Source organism: Schistocerca serialis, unplaced genomic scaffold (assembly GCF_023864345.2).
Source record: "Schistocerca serialis cubense isolate TAMUIC-IGC-003099 unplaced genomic scaffold, iqSchSeri2.2 HiC_scaffold_1393, whole genome shotgun sequence".
Taxonomy (NCBI): domain Eukaryota; kingdom Metazoa; phylum Arthropoda; class Insecta; order Orthoptera; family Acrididae; genus Schistocerca; species Schistocerca serialis.
In genome coordinates, this window is record NW_026047617.1 from 3,676,258 (window position 1) to 3,700,301 (window position 24,044).

The window sequence follows — 24,044 nt, forward strand, 5'->3', positions numbered from 1 at the left end:
CCGAATTTAATACAAAAGGCACAGTGCCGACTTAAGTACAAAAGGACTTTCAATCTAACTTTCTATGATTTGAACCTCTCCTGTGAGTCCAGTCTTAGATTCCGATGCTTCTCTTCAGGTTTACTGTATCCCTTCGACCTTCTTATTGACGATGAAACACAGAAATTGCATCGGAATTAACTTCAAAAGACACAATGCCGACTTAAGTACAAGAGGACTGACACTCTAACTATCTATGATTTGAACCTCCCCTGTGAGTCCAGTTTTAGATTCAGATGCTTCACTTCAGGTTTACTGTATCCGTTGGACCTTCCTATTGACGATGAAACGCACGCTTACATCAGAATTAAATTCAAAAGGCACAATGCCGACTTAAGTACAAGATGACTGACACTCTAACTATCAACGATTTGAACCCCTCCTGTGAGTCCAGTTTTGGATTCCGATGCTTCACTTCAGGTTTACTGTATCCCTTGGACAATCTTATTGACGATGAAACACAGAAATTGCATCCGAATTTAATACAAAATGCACAATGCCGACTTAAGTACAAGAGGACTGACACTCTCGTTTTCTATGATTTGAACCTCTCCTGTGAGTCCAGCTTTAGATTCCGATGCTTCACTTCAGGTTTACTGTGTACCTTGCACCTTCTTATTGACGATGAAACACAGAAATTGCATCCGAATTTAATACAAAAGGCACAATGCCGACTTACGTACAAGAGGACCGACACTCTCCCTTTCAATGATTTGAACCTCTCCTGCTAGTCCAGTTTTAGATTCCGATGCTTCAGTTCAGGTTTACTGTATTCCTTGGACCTTCTTATTGACGATGAAACACAGAAATTGCATCCGAATTTAATACAAAAAGCACAATGCCGACTTAAGTACAAGAGGTCTGACACTCTCACTTTCTAGTATTTGACCCCTCTCCTATGAGTCCAGTTTTAGATTCCGATGCTTCACTTCAGGTTTACTGTATACCTTGCACCGTCTTATTGACGATGAAACACAAAAATTGCATCGGAATTAAATTCAAAAGGCACAATGCTGACATAAGTACAAGAGGACTGAAACTCTAACTTTCTATGATTTGAAACTCTCTTGCGAGTCCAGTTTTAGATTCCTATGCTTCACCTCAGGTTTACTGTATGCCTTGGACCTTCTTATTGGCGACGAAACACAGAAATTGCATCCGAATTTAATACAAAAGGCACAATGCCGACTTAAGTACAATAGGACTGACACTCTATCTTTCTATGACTTGAACCTCTCGTGAGAGTTCAGTTTTAGATTCCGATGCATCTCTTCAGGTTTACTGTATCCCTTGGACCATCTTATCGACGATGAAACACAGAAATTGCATCGGAATTAAATTAGAAAGACACAATGCCGACTTAAGTACAAGAGGACTGACACTCTAACTCTCTATGATTTGAACCTCTCCTGTGAGTCCAGTTTGAGATTCCGATGCTTCACTTCGGGTTTACTGTATCCCTTGGAGCTTCTTATTGGCGATGAATCACAGAAATTGCATCGGAATTTAATACATAAGGCACAATGCCGACTTAAGTACAAGAGGACTGACACTCTCACTTTCTATGATTTGAACCTCTTCTGTGAGTCCAGTTTTAGATTCCGATGCTTCACTTCAGGTTTACTGTATACCTTGCACCGTCTTATTGACGATGAAACACAAAAATTGCATCCGAATTTAATTCAAAAGGCACAATGCCGACTTAAGTACAAGAGGACTGACACTCTAACTTTCTAAGATTTGAACCTCTCCTGTGAGTCCAATATTACATTCCTATGCTTCACGTCAGGTTTACTGTATCCCTTGGACCTTCTTATTGACGATGAAACACAGAAATTGCATCCGAATTTAATACAAAAGGAACAATGCCGACTTTAGTACTAGAGGACTGACACTCTCACTCCCTATGGTTTGAACCTCTCCTGTGAGTCCAGTTTTGGATTCTGATGCTTCACTTCAGGTGTACTGTATACCCTGCTCCGTCTTATTGACGATGAAACACAGAAATTGCATCCGAATTTAATACAAGAGGCACAACTCCGACTTAAGTACAAGAGGACTGACACTCTCATTTGCTATGATTTGAACCTCTTCTGTGAGCCCAGTTTTAGATTCCGATGCGTCACTTCAGGTTTACCGTATCCCTTGGACCTTCTTATTGACGATGAAACACGGAAATTGCATCGGAATTAAATTCAAAAGGCACAATTCCGATATAAGTACAAGGGGACTGACACTCTAACTATCAATGATTTGAAACCATCCTGTGAGTCCAGTTTTAGATTCCGGTGCTTCACTTCAGGTTTTCTGTATCCCTTGGACCTTCTTATTGACGATTAAACACAGAAATTGCATCGGAATTTAATACAAAAGGCACAATGCCGACTTAAGTAAAAGAGGACTGACACTCTCTCTTCCTATGATTTGAACCCCTCCTGTGAGTCCAGTTTTAGATTCCGGAATTATTGACGATGAAACACAGAAATTGCATCGGAATTAAATTCAAAAGATACAATGCCGACTTAAGTACAAGAGGACTGACACTCTAACTATCTATGATTTGAACCTCTCCTGTGAGTGCAGTTTTAGATTACGATGCTTCATTTCAGGTTTACTGTATCCCTTGGACCTTCTTATAGACGATGAAACACAGAAATTGCATCCGAATTTAATACATAAGGCACAATGCCGACTTAAGTACAAGCGGCCTGACACTCTCGTTTTCTATGATTTGAACCTCTCCTGTCAGTCCAGTTTTAGTTTCCGATGCTTCTCTTCAGGTTTACTGTATCCCTTGGACCTTCTTATTGACGATGAAACCCAGAATTTGCATCGGAATTAAATTCAAAAGGCACAATGCCGACTTAAGTACAAGAGGACTGACACTATAACTCTCTATGATTTGAACCTCTCCTGTGAGTTCAGTTTTAGATTCCGATGGTTCACTTCAGATTTACTGTATACCTTGCACCTTCTTATTGTCGATGAAACACAGAAATTGCATCGGAATTAAATTCAAATGACACAATGCCGACTTAAGTACAAGATGACTGACACTCTAATTATCTATGATTTGAACCTCTCCTGTGAGTCCAGTTTTAGATTCCGATGCTTCACTTCAGGTTTACTGTATACCTTGCACCTTCTTATTGACGATGAAACACAGAAATTGCATCTGAATTAAATTCAAAAATCACAATGCCGACTTAAGTACAAGAGGACTGACACTCTAACTATATATGATTTGAACCTCTCCTGTGAGTCCAGTTTTAGATTTCGATGCTTCACTTCAGGTTTACTGTATAACTTGGACCTTCTTATTGACGATGAAACACGGAATATGCATCCGAATTTAATACAAAAGGCACAATGCCGTCTTACTACAAAAGGACTGACAATATAACTTTCTATGATTTGAACCTCTCCTGTGAGTCCAGTTTTAGATTCCGATGCTTCTCTTCAGGTTTACTGTATCCCTTGGACCTTCTTATTGACGATGAAACACAGAAATTGCATCGGAAATTAATAAAAGAGCACAATGCCGACTTAAGTAAAAGAGGACTAACACTCTCTCTTCTGATGATTTGAATCTCTCCTGTGAGTCCAGTTTTAGATTCCGATGCTTCACTTCAGGTTTACTGTATACCTTGCACCTTCTTATTGACGATGAAACACAGAAATTGCATCGGAATTAAATTCAAAGGGCGCAATGCCGATTTAAGTACAAGAGGACTGACACTCTAACTCTCTATGATTTGAACCTCTCCTGTGAGTCCAGTTTTAGATTCCGATGGTTCACTTGAGGTTTACTGTATACCTTGCACCTTCTTATTGTCGATGAAACACAGAAATTGCATCGGAATTAAATTAAAATGACACAATGCCGACTTAAGTACAAGATGACTGACACTCTAACTATCTATGATTTGAACCTCTCCTGTGAGTCCAGTTTAAGATTCCGATGCTTCACTTCAGGTTTACTGTATACCTTGCACCTTCTTATTGACGATGAAACACAGAAATTGCATCGGAATTAAATTCAAAAATCACAATGCCGACTTAAGTACAAGGGGACTGACACTCTAACTTTATATGATTTGAGCCTCTCCTGTGAGTCCAGTTTGAGATTCCGATGCTTCACTTCAATTTTACTGTATACTTTGCACCTTCTTATTGACGATGAAACACAGAAATCGCATCTGAATTTAATACAAAAGGCACAATGCCGACGTTAGTACAAGAGGACTGACGCACGCCCTTTCTATGATTTGGACCCCTTCTGTGAGTCCAGTTTTAGATTCCGATGTTTCACCTCAGGTTTACTGTATCCCTTGGAACTTCTTATTGACGATGAAACACAATAATTGCATCGGAATTAAATTCAAAATACACAATGCCGACTTAAGTACAAGAGGACTGACACTTAAAATATCTATGATTTGAACCTCTCCTGTGATTCCAGCTTTAGATTCCGATGCTTCACTTCAGGTTTACTGTATCCCTTGGACCTTCTTATTGACGATTAAACACAGAAATTGCATCCGAATTTAATACAAGAGGCACAACTCCGACTTAAGTACAAGAGAACTGACACTCTCATTTTCTATGATTTAAACCTCTCCTGTGAGCCCAGTTTTAGATTCCGATGCGTCACTTAAGGTTTACCGTATCTCTTGGACCTTCTTATTGACGATGAAACACAGAAATTGCATCGGAATTAAATTCAAAAGGCACAATGCCGACTTAAGTACAAGAGGACTGACACTCTAACTGTCAATGATTTGAAACCCTCCTGTGAGTCCAGTTTTAGATTCCGATGCTTCCGTTCAGGTTTTCTGTATCCCTTGGGCCTTCTTATTGAAGATGAAACACAGAAATTGCATCGGAATTTAATACAAAAGGCACAATGCCGACTTAAGTAAAAGAGGACTTACACTCTCTCTTCCTATGATTTGGACCTCTTCTGTGAGTCCAGTTTAAGATTCCGATGCTTCACTTCAGGTTTACTGTATACCTTGCACCTTCTTACTGACGATGAAACACAGAAATAGCATCGGAATTAAATTCAAAAGGCACAATGCCGACTTAAGTACAAGAGGACTGACACTCTAACTCTCTATGATTTGAACCTCTCCTGTGAGTCGAGTTTTAGATTCCGATGGTTCACTTCAGGTTTACTGTATACCTTGCACATTCCTATTGACGATGAAACACAGAAATTGCATCGGAATTAAATTCAAATAACACAATGCCGACTTAAGTACAAGATGACTGACACTCTAACTATCTATGATTTGAACCTCTCCTGTAAGTCCGGTTATAGATTCCGATGCTTCACTTCAGGTTTACTGTATACCTTGCACCTTCTTATAGACGATGAAACACAGAAATTGCATAGGAATTAAATTCAAAAATCACAATGCCGACTTAAGTACAAGGGGACTGACACTTTAACTTTATATGATTTGAACCTCTCCTGTGAGTCCAGTTTGAGATTCCGATGCACCACTTCAGTTTTACTGTATACCTTTACCATCTTATTGACGATGAAACACAGAAGTTGCATCTGAATTAATACAAAAGGCACAATGCCGACGTTAGTACAAGAGGACTGACACTCGCTCTTTCTATGATTTGAACCCCTTCTGTGGGTCCAGTTTTAGATTCCGATGCTTCACTTCAGGTTTACTGTATCCCTTGCACCTTCATATTGACGATGAAACACAGAAATTGCATCCGAATTTAATACAAAAGGCACAATGCCGGCTTAAGTACAAGAGGACAGACACTCTCTCTTTCTATGACTTGAACCTCTTATGTGAGTTCAGTTTTAGATTCCGATGCTTCACTTCAGGTATACTGTATCCCTTGGACCTTCTTATTGACGATGAAATACAGAAATTGCATCCGAATTTAATACAAAAGGCACAATGCCGTCTTAAGTACAAGCGGACTGACACTCTCTTATTTCTATGATTTGAACCTCTCCTGTGAGTCCAGTTTTAGATTCCGATGCTTCACTTCAGGTATACTGTATCCCTTGGACCTTCTTATTGACGGTGAAACACAGAAATTGCATCGGAATTAAATAAAAAAGGCACAATGCCGACTTAAGAACAAGAGGACTGACACTCTAACTATCTATGATTTGTACCTCTTCTGTGAGTCCAGTTTTAGATTCCGTTGCTTCACTTCAGGTTTACTGTATCCCTTGGACTTTCTTATTGACGATGAAACACAGAAATTGCATCCGAATATGATACAAAAGGCACAATGCCGACTTAAGTACAAGAACACGGACACTCTCACTTTCTGTGAATTGAACATCTCCTGTCAGTCCAGTTTTAGATTCCGATGCTTCACTTCAGGTTTACTGTATGCCTTGCACCTTATTATTGACGATGAAACACAGAAATTGCAGCGGAATTAAATTCAAAAGGCACAATGCCGACTTAAGTACAAGAGGACTGACACTCTAACTTTCTCAGATTTGAACCTCTCCTGTGAGTCCAGTTTTAGATTCCGATGCCTCACATCAGGTTTACTGTATACCTCGGACCTTCTAATTGACGATGCAACACAGAAATTGCATCCGAAATTAATACAAAAGGCACAATGACGACTTAAGTACAAAAGGACTGACACTCTAACTTTCTATGATTTGAAAAACTCCTGTGAGTCCTGTTTTAGATTCCGATGCTTCACTTCAGGTTTACTGTATCCCTTGGACCTTCTTATTGACGATGAAACTTAGAGTTTGCATCCGAATTTAATACAAAAGGCACAATGCCGACTTAAGTACAAGACGACTGACACTCTCACTTTCTATGATCTGAACCTCTCCTGTGACTCCAGTTTTAGATTCCGATGCGTCACTTCAGGTTTACTGTATACCTTGCACCTTCTTATTGACGATGAAACATAGAAATCGCATACGAATTTAATACAAAAGGCACAATGCCGACTTAAGTACAAGAGGACTGACAATCTCACTTTCTATGATTTGAACCTCTCCTGTGAGTCCAGTATTAGATTCCGATGCTTCACTTCAGGTTTACTGTATCCCTTGGACCTTCTAATTGACGATGAAACACAGAAATGCATCCGAATTTCATACAAAAGGCACATTGCCGACTTAAGTAAAAGAGGACTGACACTCTCATTTTCTATGATTTGAACCTCTCCTGTGAGTCCAGTTTTAGATTCCGATGCGTCATTTCAGGTTTGCTGTATACCTTGCACTTTCTTATTGGCGATGAAACACAGAAATTGCATCGGAATTAAATTCAAAAGGCTCAATGCCGACTTAAGTACAAGAGGACTGACACTCTAACTATCTGTGATTTGAACCACTCCTGTGAGTCCAGTTTTAGATTCCGATGCTTCACTTCAGGTTTACTGTATCCCTTGGACCTTCTTATTGACGATGAAACACAGAAATTGCATCCGAATTCAATACAAAAAGCACAATGCCGACATAAGTAAAAGAGGACCGACACTCTCACTTTCTGTGATTTGAACCTCTCCTGTGAGTCCAGTTTTAGATTCTGATGCTTCACTTCAGGTTTACTGTATACCTTGGACCATCTTATTGACGAGAAGACACAGAAATTGAATCCGAATTTAATACAAAATTAACAATGCTGACTTAAGTACAAGAGGACTGACACTCTAACTGTCTATGTTTTGAACCTCTCCTGTGAGTCCAGTTTTAGATTCCGATGCTTCACTTCAGGTGTACTGTATCCCTTGGACCTTCTTATTGACGATGGAACACAGAGTTTGCATCCGAATTCAATAAAAAACGCAAAATGACGTCTTAAGTACAAGAGGTTTGACACTTTAACTTTCTATCATTTGAACCTCTCCTGTGAGTGCAGTTTTAGATTCCGATGCTCCCCTTCAGGTTTACTGTATCCCTAGGACCTTCGTATTGACGATGAAACACAGAAATTGCATCCGAATTTAATACAAAAGGCACAATGCCGACTTAAGTACAAGAGGACTGACACTCTCACTTTCTATGATTTGAACCTCTCCTGTAAGTCCAGCTTTAGATTCCGAAACTTCACATCAAGTTTACTGTATACCTTGCACCTTCTTATTGACGATGAAACACAGAAATTGCATCCGAATTTAATACGAAAGGCACAATGCCGACTAAAGTAAAAGAGGACTGACACTCCCTCTTTCTGTGATTTGAACCTCTCCTGTCAGTCCAGTTTTAGATTCCGATGCTTCTCTTCATGTTTACTGTACACCTTGCACCTTGTTATTGACGATGAAACACAGACATTGCATGGGAAATAAATTCAAAAGGGACAATGCCGACTTAAGTATAAGAGGACTGACACTCTAACTTTCTAAGATTTAAACCTCTCCTGTGAGTCCAGTGTTAGATTCCGATGCTTCACTTTAGGTTTACTGTATACCTTGGACCGTCTCATTGACGATGAAACACAGAAATTGCATCCTATAAAGGCACATTTGCATGCCGAGCGTGAGTTTCCTCGGAAACGCGAGATATTAATTAAATAAATAATCAGTGACAAATAAATAAAGCCTATGGCACACAACTGCAGCGCTGTGTCGCTGATAAAACAAAAGTACATTTTCGTTAGTCGTATGTTTGATTAAAAAAAAAGGGAGAGCTCTCGTTGAAGTGGTGCGAGAAGCACGTATTTTAGTTTATTGTCTGGCACACCGCCATATTTCATGTTATAGAAAATTACTGCGAGTTGCAACCATACTAGGCACTCGATTCTGTAAAGAATTTATATTTATAAAAGTAAGTAGGATTATGAACTGTAGGCTTATTCATTGAATATATCTGATTTAACTAACTGTGTAATTTTTTGTTTAGTAGACAATCACCTCTGTACGACGTTTTGGCATGGCTGGCAAATTATTGTAATATTGAGATTTAGTTTATGAGTCCGCACCTACCGCAGCAGTCTTTGGAATCGATTTAATTACGAAGTCCGATTATTTCAGTTTTATTTCACGGTCAACTACGAGTAACATTGCCTTTACGAAAAAGCCATTGTCAAGCGTCTGATACCGAATAATTAAAACCTGACGACTCACAGGAGAGACAATCATACAGATAAAAATAATTAATATAATATTTTATTTTATTTTATTTTATTTATTTTATATTGGCGACTGCGTGTCGGACTTGTTATTTTGTCATTTGTTACATTGTTCTCTTTGTTTCATGTGAAAAATCAACCTTCTGGTCCTGGACTTGACTATATGAGAAAAAAAAAATCAGAAGATATTTGCCAATTATAAAATTTTGCGGGAAGACGCAAAGAAGCTTCCAGCAAAATAAGGTAAGACGCAGCATCTTTGCATTAGCAGGCTTGACCAGACGTATAATTCAGTGTATTAGCTTTTCAGTAAAATTCTGTAGTGTTTCTTTTCCGCATAACAGTTTCAGTGATAAATTCCATTCTCAGTATTTTTCCTTAAACAATAACGTATGCAACAATACCAATACACGAGTGTACAATATGGCCGACTTCTGTACGATATCATGTAACATGGCCAGCAGCCATTACCAATAATCTCAAATTCAGTTTATATTTTTAAATTAACAGACAGCCATTGTTGCTACGACCGATTCATACTCAACTGTATTTTATTTTAAAACCAGTGTCAAACATTAATTTCTTGAAATATATAGCACGTGTGGCATGGTAATAACTAGAAAACAATACGCAAAAATGGAACAGCAAAGACGTACTATTCAGACGCAATCCGACTCGGACGAGAGACAAATGTTAGAAAATGACTTTACGACAGCAACCGGTAGTGACGATACATCAAATATTGACGCAAGTGTCAACGGAAATTTTGACAATAGGCCGTCCACCACAAAAATTTCAAAGTCTCAGTCAGAGCCCATGTTAATACATGACGTCACGTCTAATGACGCGGCGGGGGCAGAGACCTTGCAAACAGTAAACATTGCCAACATGTTACAAATGCTAATGAAACAAAACGCAGAAAATATGGCAACCTTAAGGATGCAGAACGCGGAAAACATGGCAACCTTAAAGACACAAAATGAACAGTTAAAGACACAAAATGACGAAATTAAATCTGATCTCATAGCAATCAAGGCATGTAATGACACTTTGTGTAAACGTGTGGAACTTATAGACGCCACACTGACCGAACAGATGACTGAACTCAGTACGAAATTTTCCAAGCTTAATACGAGACAAGAAAAGACTACAAATGACGTAGCACTTTTACAGAAACAATTAAAAAACCTTAATGTCACGTGTGAAGCTCTTACTGAACAAATTCAAACATATCCTTCAGTACACGACAACCTTGAAAAACGAATTACTGACGTGCAGAATAAATTTGACGATGTTGAACAACACCTGACTGACATCTTACAATCTGATGCCACAGCTCATTTTCAAAATATTAATAAAGAATTTCATGATTGGGTAGAGAACAAAGACAAACATTTTGATAGATGCATACGTGAAAATTTACCAACAATTGTGCACGACTCCGTAGCGGAATACATCACTAATAACAAACAGCTGATTAGTGACGCAGTACAATCCGTCACTGCACCCATGAGACAATTCACCGATCAACCACAGTCTGAATGTAACGAAAATATCAGTCAAAATGTACAGTTCAGAAACCAATATACATTCGAGTATGACGCACACATACCGCACACCACAAACACACAAGAACAAAACACACCACGACTACAACACATACCACGACGTGCAACCACAAACACAAGCTATTATCATGGTAAACCACAGCAACATTATCGTAATTACTCGCCAGCTGAGCATTGCAGTAATTACAGTGGTACAAATCCATATCATAATGCAAAGGAAGAAGAAAGCTTAATGAAACACAGGCAATTTCAGATTTTTATCCCAGAAAAACGAACCATTCATCCGGTGATTTTTCTCAAATCTTTTAGTAACGCATTTCCACGCACTTGGAGTGACCGGAAAAAGATTTCATATATTGTCGGTTACATCCAAGGCGATGCAGCTGTCTGGGCATACAGTCAAGCTGACGTATGTACCACGTACAGTGAGTTTGAGCGTGCTTTTCTGAACAAATTCTGGTCGCAATCCGTCCAGGAGCGACTCAGAAGACAAATCTTAGAACCTGAAACTTTTAACAGTAAAAATGGTAACTTACGCAGATATTTTGAAAAATACTTGAACATGGGACATTTTTTAGACGAACCAGTCGCAACACGTGATATACTCCGAGCGTTGAAGGCCAAATTGCCTTTCAACATTAAGGAAAAACTTCTACATATCCCGGATGACGATTCAGATTATTTTTTAACAGCTTTAGATTCGGTTGACATGTTACTTGAAGATCAGCGCTTCGCGCGGCAAAACAGCAGCCACAATGTTTACACTAGTGGTATGCAAAACATGCAGGCTTGCCAACACAATTCTGGCGCGCCCACAGTTGGATACGCGGTACAACAAAAACAGCAAACTCACATGCCGTCTCAGTACGGAAATCAAAATCAACACGCGTATTCCAATACGAACAATAGTTACAACAGTAATAACATTTCATGCGGCAATCCATACAAAAGGCACCGCGGTAATAACTGCAACGGTAACAACGGATACAAAGGTAATAACAAAAACACAAACAGAAATAGAAATAATAATAACTACGAGCCAAGACAGCATCAAGGTTGGACTCGTAACGATCAGTACTTTCATTCAAACTCTGCTTTACCACAGCAGCCACCAGGTCAAAATTGGAGCATACCTTACGACCGACAGGTAAGTTATAATGCGCAACAGCAACAACAACCGCAAAAGTTTGGAGATCATAATAGGCAATATCCGAATGTGAATATAATAGAAATGACACCTGATGCACAACCTCAATCTGTGTCAGTACCTAGTACAAATGATAATCCAACAAACTAGAAACAGTCACTACTTTGCCCCAGGTCGTGGCTGAAGAATCCTTGGGGGGCGGCTTCAATGTTAATCAGTTATTTGACACCACACTTGAACAACAGAATAATGATATGCCGAGTAATTCTAAACAAAAACTACCTGTTTTATTTATAAGATACAACCACAATAACAATATATCAGATGAACTTTTACAAGACAGTACACAATGTCGTTTAAACACAAATGAAATTGTTTTAGCATCCACTACTGGTGTAGTAGGTGGGATTCCAACTACTATTATCCTAGATACAGGTGCAGCTGTGAGCGTTTTATCTTTTAATTTTTATAAAAAGATGTGTGAATTGGAACCTGTGCCTGAGTTTCCTGCCCAAAACTGTAAAATAACTACTGCACTAGGTAATAAGTCATGTAGGGTTACGAAGCAAGTTTTTGTAAACGTTAAAATAGGTAATGGAACCGTACAATGGCCATTCCTGGTTGTACAAAACCTTGTGACTAATTGCATATTAGGAATAGATATTATGAGCGAGAAGGACTGCATTATAGACTTCTCCAAAGGTAAATGTATTTTAAATGATAAAAGCAGGGTAATTATTATTGATTTGGACAGGAGAACTCTAAAGCATGACAAACACTGTACAGGGTACAAGGTTCAGTTAGTACTTGACAAAGACATTCAAGACATGCAAACACACTCATCTGACGCAGAGCTAATGGACTTGAAAACATTGCTTGATCATAAGATAAGTGAAGCTACAGCTCTCAGTGTACATGAACGTATAAAACTACAGGAAGTGTTATCCAAATATTTACAAGTTTTTACCAAACGATTAGGTGTTATCAACACGTATGTGTACAAGATTGAAGTTAAGCCTCACAAGATCTTCTACCATAAGACATATAACGTACCGTTATCTCAACGACCTGCTGTGTGGCAAGAACTAAAACAAATTACAACATAGATTATAAGTAGTATAGAAATTTTCATTTCAGCGTTCCAGTGACGCAGTTGAAGACAGAAGAACTTTTCTTTCAACGCCGCGGTTCCACCGAGAAGACTGAATATTAAAGTAAAATTTATGATTACGTAGCAGTGAATGATATATAAATTTTTCACGGAACATTTGTGACTGTAGGTACCACTGACTTGCTATGACACCTGACGAACCGACAGACGTCATCTGTGAAGCGATCTTTTACTTCGAGAAATAGATTAGACGCACATCTCTCAGCAAGAAAAGCATCTACCAGTAGTCAAGGCCACACAGACACACTACACACACGCACAAAACGCGAGGAATCGAACATTTTCTCTCTCTTACTATTTTGAATATTTATTGAGTAGTGAAAACGCCTGGTCTTGCCTACTGATGTAATGAATGTTGTGTCTAACCTATCTTAATTTCAGATGACATCACAAAAAACATCGATAATATCCCAGCAAAACCGCTAAAGAGGATGTAAATATCTGCAATTCATGTAATCAAATATGACACAATGTAATAACCTATAGCTATGTAATGATGATGTAAACATGTTTATGTGCAACTGTATTATGTTTATGCTAAGAAAATATGTGACGTGTGTATGTATTATTACTTATGTTTTTTTAAACTGATGTATAATGTAACTGTTACTGTGTGAAAATTTGAACGATAACGAGTGCCAAAATGTGAAAAACTTTTTAAAAAAAAAAAAAAAAAAATTGCGTAGTGAACCACTATTCACGGACATTAACGTACATTACTAAGTCTGCAACTACGCAGAAACCTATGTGAAAGAAACTGTTAATGACATTCATGATGCATCGTACCTTTGTTAACGCGATGAACGATTTCTTCGATGAGTAACCACGAACATTTAGGTGAGCTATATTTAAAAAAAAAAAAAAACTGAATATGTGAAGTGCATAATTCGTGCATCGTCTAGCGACATTACTACAGTACCCAACTTCAAGATGTTAACTGGATTAAATGGACACAAAGTGCCTGTCCAGAAAACAACACGACGGGTGGAAGAATTTTGGTTGGAACTTCAGGGAATGAAATGTTCTCGAAATGTGACGGACACGCTTACCTGGACTGTCCAAGGATCGACGCCAGCTATGTGCCGTCCGAGGTTCTGCAACCAAGCTTCCACGGAATATCGAAAACGAACTGCATATGGACTAATTACTCGACGGGTCACGTCTGATCTGTAATAAACAATGCTTTTTGTCACAACGAACTGCATCACAACGACTATAATGGAAATAGGAAATGGACATGCTTATGTATCAATCACGTTGTTATACAACGATGTTACTGTGATCAAAAAAAAAACTTTACCACGACGATACTAACCTGTAAAAAATTATTGTGCAGCAGATGAATATGAACTGTGATAACGACACCATGTGTATAGGTCAACGCACCTGAAAAATACGGACATTTTTCTTTGAAGCATTTCATTGCAATGCTATGTAACTAAGAACATTCAACAATCTAAAGTTGTATTGTATTATAACAAATATTGTAATTTTAAAACTAAGTTACCTGTCATAGAATGTAGTCTTCATATGTAATCTTGGTGGAATATTTTCTTTGTGCAACGACTAAGAAATGCGCGCGCACACGAACAATATGAACTGCAATACTGTGCCGCGTGATCTAAATTTACGAAATAACGGCAGTGCCGTAGTTACACAGACGCTTCTGCGCATGCGCGCACTCTGTTTTGCCAACATAAGAACTTTTTCGGCGCACGCGCGTCATTCAAATTTTGTGTATAATATACAGTATAATGTAAGTCATGTAAATAGTTGTAGATAACTTAGATTTTCTTGTGCCTTTAGGTGAATTGCTCGCCTGCAGGTGTGTCCTTTCGCCTCGCAATTCAGGGGGCAATATAAAGGCACATTTGCATGCCGAGCGTGAGTTTCCTCGGAAACGCGAGATATTAATTAAATAAATAATCAGTGACAAATAAATAAAGCCTATGGCACACAACTGCAGCGCTGTGTCGCTGATAAAACAAAAGTACATTTTCGTTAGTCGTATGTTTGATTAAAAAAAAAGGGAGAGCTCTCGTTGAAGTGGTGCGAGAAGCACGTATTTTAGTTTATTGTCTGGCACACCGCCATATTTCATGTTATAGAAAATTACTGCGAGTTGCAACCATACTAGGCACTCGATTCTGTAAAGAATTAATATTTATAAAAGTAAGTAGGATTATGAACTGTAGGCTTATTCATTGAATATATCTGATTTAACTAACTGTGTAATTTTTTGTTGAGTAGACAATCACCTCTGTACGACGTTTTGGCATGGCTGGCAAATTATTGTAATATTGAGATTTAGTTTATGAGTCCGCACCTACCGCAGCAGTCTTTGGAATCGATTTAATTACGAAGTCCGATTATTTCAGTTTTATTTCACGGTCAACTACGAGTAACATTGCCTTTACGAAAAAGCCATTGTCAAGCGTCTGATACCGAATAATTAAAACCTGACGACTCACAGGAGAGACAATCATACAGATAAATATAATTAATATAATATTTTATTTTATTTTATTTTATTTATTTTATAATCCGAATGTTATACAAAAGGCGCAATGCCGACTTAAGTACAAGAGAACTGACATTCTAACTTTCTATGATTCCAACCTCTCCTGTGAGTCTAGTTTTAGATTGCGATGCTTCACTTCAGGTTTAGTGTATCCCTTGGACCTTCTTATTGACGATGATACATAGAAATTGAATCCGAATTTGATACAAAAGGCACAATGCCGACTGAAGTACAAGAGCACTGACACTCTCACTTTCTGTGATTTGAACCTCTCCTGTGAGTCCAGTTTTAGATTCTGATGCTTCACTTCAGGTTTACTGTATCCCTTGGACCTTCTTATTGACGATGAAACACAGAAATTGCATCCGAATTTAATACAAAGGCACAATGCCGACTTCAGTACAAGAGGAGTGACACTCTCACTTTCTATGATTTGAACCTCTCCTGTAAGTCCAGCTTTAGATTCCGAAACTTCACATCAAGTTTACTGTATACCTTGCACCTTCGTATTGACGATCAAACACAGAAATTGCATCCGAATTTAATACGAAAGGCACAATACCGACTTAAGAAAAGAGGACTGACACTCCCCCTTTCTGTGATTTGAACCTCTCCTGTCAGTCCAGTTTTAGATTCCGATGCTTCTCTTCATGTTTACTGTACACCTTGCACCTTCTTATTGACGATGAAACTCAGACATTGCATGGGAAATAAATTCAAAAGGCACAATGCCGACTTAAGTACAAGAGGACAGACACTCTAATTTTCTATGATTTCAACCTCTCCTGTGAGTCTAGTTTTAGATTGCGATGCTTCACTTCAGGTTTAGTGTATCCCTTGGACCTTCTTCTTGACGATGAAACATAGAAATTGCATCCGAATTTGATACAAAAGGCACAATGCCGACTGAAGTACAAAAGCACTGACACTCTCACTTTCTGTGATTTGAACCTCTCCTGTGAGTCCAGTTTTAGATTCCGATGCTTCACTTCAGGTTTACTGTATCCCTTGGACCTTCTTATTGACGATGAAACACAGAAATTGCATCCGAATTTAATACAAAAAGCACAATGCCGACTTAAGTAAAAGCGGACTGACACTCTCACTTTCTGTGATTTGAACCTCTCCTGTGAGTCCAGTTTTAGATTCCGATGCTTCACTTCCGGTTTACTCTATACCTTGCACCTTCTTATAGACGATGAAACACAGAAATTGAATCGGAATTAAATTCAAAAAGGCACAATGCCGACTTAAGTACAAGAGGACAACCACTCTAATATTCACAGATTTGAACCTCTCTTGTGAGTCCAGTTTTAGATTCCGATGATTCACTTCAGGTTGACTGTATATCATGCACCTTCTTATTGACGATGAAACACAGAAATTGCATCGGAATTAAATTCAAAGCCACAATGCCGACTTAAGTACAAGAGGACTGACACTCTAACCCTCAATGATTTGAACCTCTCCTGACAGTCCAGTTTTAGATTCCGATGCTTCACTTCAGGTTTACTGTATACCTTGCACCTTCTTATTGACGATGAAACACAGGAATTGCATCGGAATTAAATTCAAAAGGCACAATGCCGACTTAATACAAGAGGACTGACACTCTCCCTTTCTATGATTTGGACCTCTCCTGTGAGTCCAGTTTTAGATTGCGATGATTCACTTCGGGTTTACTGTATCCCTTGGAGCTTCTTATTCACGATGAAACACAGAAATTGCATCCGGATTTAACACAAAAGCACAATGCCGACTTAAGTAAAAGAGGACTGACACTCTCCATTTCTATGATTTGAACCTCTCCTGTGAGTCCAGTTATAGATTCCTATGCATAACTTCAGGTTTACTGTATAACTTGCACCTCCTTATTGACGATGAAACACAGAAATTGAATCGGAATTTAATACAAAACGCACAATGCCGACTTAAGTAAAAGAGTATTGACACTCTAATTTTCTATGATTTGAACCTCTCCTGTGAGTCCAGCTTTAGATTCCGATGCTTCACTTCAGGTTTACTGTATCTCTTGGACCTTCTAATTGACGATGAAACACATAAATTGCATCCGAATTTAATACTAAAGGCACAAGGCCAACTTAAGTACAAGAGGACTGACACTCTCACTTTCTATGATTTGAACCTCTCCTGTGAGTCCAGTGTTAGATTCCGATGCTTCACTTTAGGTTTACTGTATACCTTGTACCGTCTCATTGACGATGAAACACAGAAATTGCATCCGAATGTAATACAAAAGGCGCAATGCCGACTTAAGTATAAGAGGACTGACACTCTAAATTTCTATGATTTCAACCTCTCCTGTGAGTCTAGTTTTAGATTCCGATGCTTCACTTCAGGTTTAGTGTATCCCTTGGACCTTCTTATTGACGATGAAACATAGAAATTGCATCCGAATTTGATACAAAAGGCACAATGCCGACTTAAGTACAAGAGGACTGACACTCTAACTTTCTAAGATTTGAACCTCTCCTGTGAGTCCAGTTTTAGATTCCGATGCCTCACATCAGGTTTACTGTATACCTTGGACCTTCTCATTGACGATGAAACGCAGAAATTGCATCCGAATTTAGTACAAAAGGCACAATGCCGACTTAAGTAAAAGAGGACTGACACTCTCATTTTCTATGATTTGAACATCGCCTGTGAGTCCAGTTTTAGATTCCGATGCGTCACTTCACGTTTACTGTACACCTTGCACCTTCGTATTGACGATGAAACACAGAAATTGCATCGGAATTAAATTCAAAAGGCACAATGCCAACTTAAGTACAAGAGGACTGACACTCTAACTATCTATTATTTGAACCTCTCCTGTGAGTCCAGTTTTAGATTCCGATGCTTCACTTCAGGTGTACTGTATCCCTTGGAAATTCTAATTGGTGATGAAACACAGAAATTGCATCCGAATTTAATACAAAAGGCACAATGCCGACTTAAGTACAAGAGGACTGACACTCTCACTTTCTATGATTTGAACCTCTCCTGTGAGTCCAGTTTTAGATTCCGATGCTTCACTTCAGGTTTACTGTATACCTTGGACCTTCTCATTGACGATAAAACACAGAAATTGCATCTGAATGTAATACAAAAGGCAGAATGCCGACTTAAGTAAAAGAGGACTGACACTGTCTCTTTCTGTGATTTGAACCTCTCCTGTGAGTCCAGTTTTAGATTCCAATGCTTCACTTCAGGTTTACTGTATCCCTTGGACCTTCTTATTGACGATGATACAAGGAAATTGCATCGGAATTTAATACAAAAGGCACAATGCCGAATTAAGTAAAAGCGGACTGACACTCTCACTTTCTGTGATTTGAACCTCTCCTGTGAGTCCAGTTTTAGATTCCGATGCTTCACTTCAGGTTTACTGTATACCTTGCACCTTCTTATTGACGATGAAACACAGAAATTGAATCGGAATTAAATTCAAAAGTCACAATGCGGACTTAAGTACAAGAGGACAGACACTCTAATTTTCTAAGATTTGAACCTCTCCTGTGAGTCCAGTTTTAGATTCCGATGCTTCACTTCAGGTTTACTGTATATCTTGCACCTCCTTATTGACGATGAAACACAGAAATTGAATAGGAAATTAATACAAAACGCACAATGCCGACTTAAGTAAAAGAGGACTGACACTCTAATTTTCTATGATTTGAACCTCTCCTGTGAGTCCAGCTTTAGATTCCGATGCTTCACTTCAGGTTTACTGTATCTCTTGGACCTTCTAAGTGACGATGAAACACATAAATTGCATCCGAATTTAATACTAAAGGCACAATGCCAACTTAAGTACAAGAGGACTGACACTCTCACTTTCTATGATTTGAACCTCTCCTGTGAGTCCAGTGTTAGATTCCGATGCTTCACTTTAGGTTTACTGTATACCTTGTACCGTCTCATTGACGATGAAACACAGAAATTGCATCCGAATGTAATACAAAAGGCGCAATGCCGACTTAAGTATAAGAGGACTGACACTCTAAATTTCTATGATTTCAACTTCTCCTGTGAGTCTAGTTTTAGATTCCGATGCTTCACTTCAGGTTTAGTGTATCCCTTGGACCTTCTTATTGACGATGAAACATAGAAATTGCATCCGAATTTGATACAAAAGGCACAATGCCGACTTAAGTACAAGAGGACTGACACTCTAAACTTCTAAGATTTGAACCTCTCCTGTGAGTCCAGTTTTAGATTCCGATGCCTCACATCAGGTTTACTGTATACCTTGGACCTTCTCATTGACGATGAAACGCAGAAATTGCATCCGAATTTAGTACAAAAGGCACAATGCCGACTTAAGTAAAAGAGGACTGATACTCTCATTTTCTATGATTTGAACCTCGCCTGTGAGTCCAGTTTTAGATTCCGATGCGTCACTTCAGGTTTACTGTACACCTTGCACCTTCGTATTGACGATGAAACACAGAAATTGCATCGGAATTAAATTCAAAAGGCACAATGCCAACTTAAGTACAAGAGGACTGACACTCTAACTATCTATTATTTGAACCTCTCCTGTGAGTCCAGTTTTAGATTCCGATGCTTCACTTCAGGTGTACTGTATCCCTTGGAAATTCTAATTGACGATGAAACACAGAAATTGCATCCGAATTTAATACAAAAGGCACAATGCCGACTTAAGTACAAGAGGACTGACACTCTCACTTTCTATGATTTGAACCTCTCCTGTGAGTCCAGTTTTAGATTCCGATGCTTCACTTCAGGTTTACTGTATACCTTGGACCTTCTCATTGACGATGAAACACAGAAATTGCATCTGAATGTAATACAAAAGGCAGAATGCCGACTTAAGTAAAAGAGGACTGACACTGTCTCTTTCTGTGATTTGAACCTCTCCTGTGAGTCCAGTTTTAGATTCCAATGCTTCACTTCAGGTTTACTGTATCCCTTGGACCTTCTTATTGACGATGATACAAGGAAATTGCATCGGAATTTAATACAAAAGGCACAATGCCGAATTAAGTAAAAGCGGACTGACACTCTCACTTTCTGTGATTTGAACCTCTCCTGTGAGTCCAGTTTTAGATTCCGATGCTTCACTTCAGGTTTACTGTATACCTTGCACCTTCTTATTGACGATGAAACACAGAAATGGAATCGGAATTAAATTCAAAAGTCACAATGCGGACTTAAGTACAAGAGGACAGACACTCTAATTTTCTAAGATTTGAACCTCTGCTGTGAGTCCAGTTTTAGATTCCGATGCTTCACTTCAGGTTTACTGTATATCTTGCACCTTCGTATTGACGATGAAACACAGAAATTGCATACGAATTAAATTCAGAAGGCACAATGCCGACTTAAGTACAAGAGGACTGACACTCAAACTCTCTATGATTTGAACCTCTCCTGTCAGTCCAGTTTTAGATTCCGATGCTTCACCTCAGGTTTACTGTATATCTTGCACCTTCTTATTGACGATGAAACACAGGAATTGCATCGGCATTAAATTCAAAAGGCACAATGCCGACTTAATACAAGAGGACTGGCACTCTCCCTTTCTATGATTTGGACCTCTCCTGTGAGTCCAGTTTTAGATTCCGATGCTTCACTTTGGGTTTTCTGTATCCCTTGGACCTTCTTATTGCCGATGAAACACAGAAATTGCATCCGGATTTAACACAAAAGCACTATGCCGACTTAAGTAAAAGAGGACTGACACGCTCCCTTTCTATGATTTGGACCTCTCCTGTGAGTCCAGTTTTAGATTCCGATGCTTCACTTCAGGTTTACTGTATCCCTTGGACCATCTTATTGACGATGAAACATAGAAATTGCATCCGAATTTAATACAAAGAGCACAATGCCGACTTAAGTGAAAGAGGATTGACACTCTCACTTTCTGTGATTTGAACCTCTCCTGTGAGTCCAGATTTAGATTCCGATGCTTAACTTCAGGTTTACTGTATACCTTGCACGTTCGTATTGACGATGAAACACAGAAATAGAATCGGAATTAAATTCAAAATGCACAATGCCGACTTAAGTACATGAGAATAGACACTCTAATTTTCTAAGATTTGAACCTCTCCTGTGAGTACTGTTTTAGATTCCGATGCTTCACTTCAGGTTTATTGTATACCTTGCACCTTCTTATTGACGATGAAACACAGGAATTGCATGGGAATTAAATTCGAAAGGCACAATGCCGACTTAATACAAGAGGACTGACACTCTCCCTTTCCATGATTTGTACCTCTCCTGTGAGTCCAGTTTTAGATTCCGATGCTTCACTTCAGGTTTACTGTATCCCTTGGACCTTCTTATTGACGATGAAACACAGAAACTGCATCTGAATTTAATACAAAAGGCACAATGCCGACTTAAGTACAAGAGCGCTGACACTCTAACGTTCTATGATTTGAACCTCTACTGTGAGTCCAGTTTTAGATTTCGATGGTTAACCTCAGGTTTACTGTATACCTTGCACCTTCTTATTGACGATGAAACACAGAAATTGCATCGGAATTAAATTCAAAAGGCACAATGCCGACTTAAGTACAAGAGGACAGACACTCTAATTTTCTAAGATTTGAACCTCTCCTGTTAGTCCAGTTTTAGATTCCGATGCTTCACTTCAGGTTTACTGTATCACTTGGACCTTCTTATTGACGATGAAACACAGAAACTGCATCTGAATTTAATACAAAAGGCACAATGCCGACTTAAGTACAAGAGCGCTGACACTTTAACTTTCTATGATTTGAACCTCTACTGTGAGTCCAGTTTTAGATTCCGATGCTTCACTTCAGTTTTACTGTATCACTTGGACCTTCTTATTGACGATGAAACACAGAAACTGAATCTGAATTTAATACAAAAGGCACAATGCCGACTTAAGTACAAGAGCGCTGACACTCTAACTTTCTATGATTTGAACCTCTACTGTGAGTCCAGTTTTAGATTTCGATGCTTCACATCAGGTTTACTGTATACCTTGCACTATCTTATTGACAATGAAACACTGAAATTGCATCGAAATTTAATACAAAATGCATAATGCCGACTTAAGTACAAGAGATCTGACACTGTCACTTTCTATGTTTAGAACCTCTCCAGTGTGTCCAGTGTTAGATTCCGGTGCTTCACTTCAGGTTTACTGTATCCCTTGGACCTTCTTATTGACGATGAAATACAGAAATTGCATCGGAATTTAATACAAAAGGCACAATGCCGACTAAAGTAAAAGAGGCCTGACACTCTCTCTTTCTATGATATGAACCTCTCCTGTGAGTCCAGTTTTAGAATCCGATACTTAACTTCAGGTTTACTGTATACCTTGCACCTTCTTGTTGACGATGAAACACAGAAATTGCATCGGAATTTAATACAAAAGGCACAATGCCGACTTAAGTAAACGAGGACTGACACTCTCACTTTCTATGATTTGAACCTCTCCAGTGAGTCCAGTTTTAGATTCCGATGCTTCACTTCAGGTTTACTATATCCCTAGGACCTTCTAATTGGCGATGAAACAAAGTAATTGCATCCGAATTTAATACAAAAGGCACAATGCCGACTTAAGTACAAGAGGACTGACACTCTAACTTTCTATGATTTGAACCTCTACTGTGAGTGCAGTTTTAGATTTCGATGCTTCACATCAGGTTTACTGTATACCTTGCACCTTATAATTGACGATTAAACACAGAAATTGCATCCGAATTAAATACAAAATGCACAATGCCGACTTAAGTACAAGAGGTCTGACACTCTCACTTTCTATGATTTGAACTTCTCCAGTGTGTCCAGTGTTAGATTCCGATGCTTCACTTCAGGTTTACTGTATACCTTGGACCTTCTTATTGACGATGAAATACCGAAATTGCATACGAATTTAAAACAAAAGGCACAATGCCGACTTAAGTAAAAGCGGACTGACACTCTCTCGCTCTATGATTTGAACCTCTCCTGTGAGACCAGTTTTAGATTACGATGCTTCACCTCAGGTTTACTGTATCCCTTGGACCTTCTTATTGACGATGAAACACAGAAATTGCATCCGAATATAATACAAAACGCAGAATGCCGCCTTAAGTAAAAGAGAACTGACACTCTCTCTTTCTATGATTTGAACCTCTCCTGTGGGTCCAGTTTTAGATTCCGATGCTTCACTTCAGGTTTGCTGTATCCCTTGGACCTTCTTATTGACGATGAAACACAGAAATTGCATCGGAATTTAAAACAAAAGGCACAATGCCGACTAAAGTAAAAGAGGCCTGACACTCTCTCTTTCTATGATTTGAACCTCTCCTGTGAGTACAGTTTTAGATTCCGATGCTTAAATTCAGGTTTACTGTATTCCTTGCACCTTCTTAATGGCGATGAAACACAGAAATTGCATCGGAATTTAATACAAATGGCACAATGCCGACTACAGTAAAAGAGGCCTGACACTCTCACTTTCTATGATTTGAACCTCTCCTGTAAGTCCAGTTTTAGATTCCGATGCTTC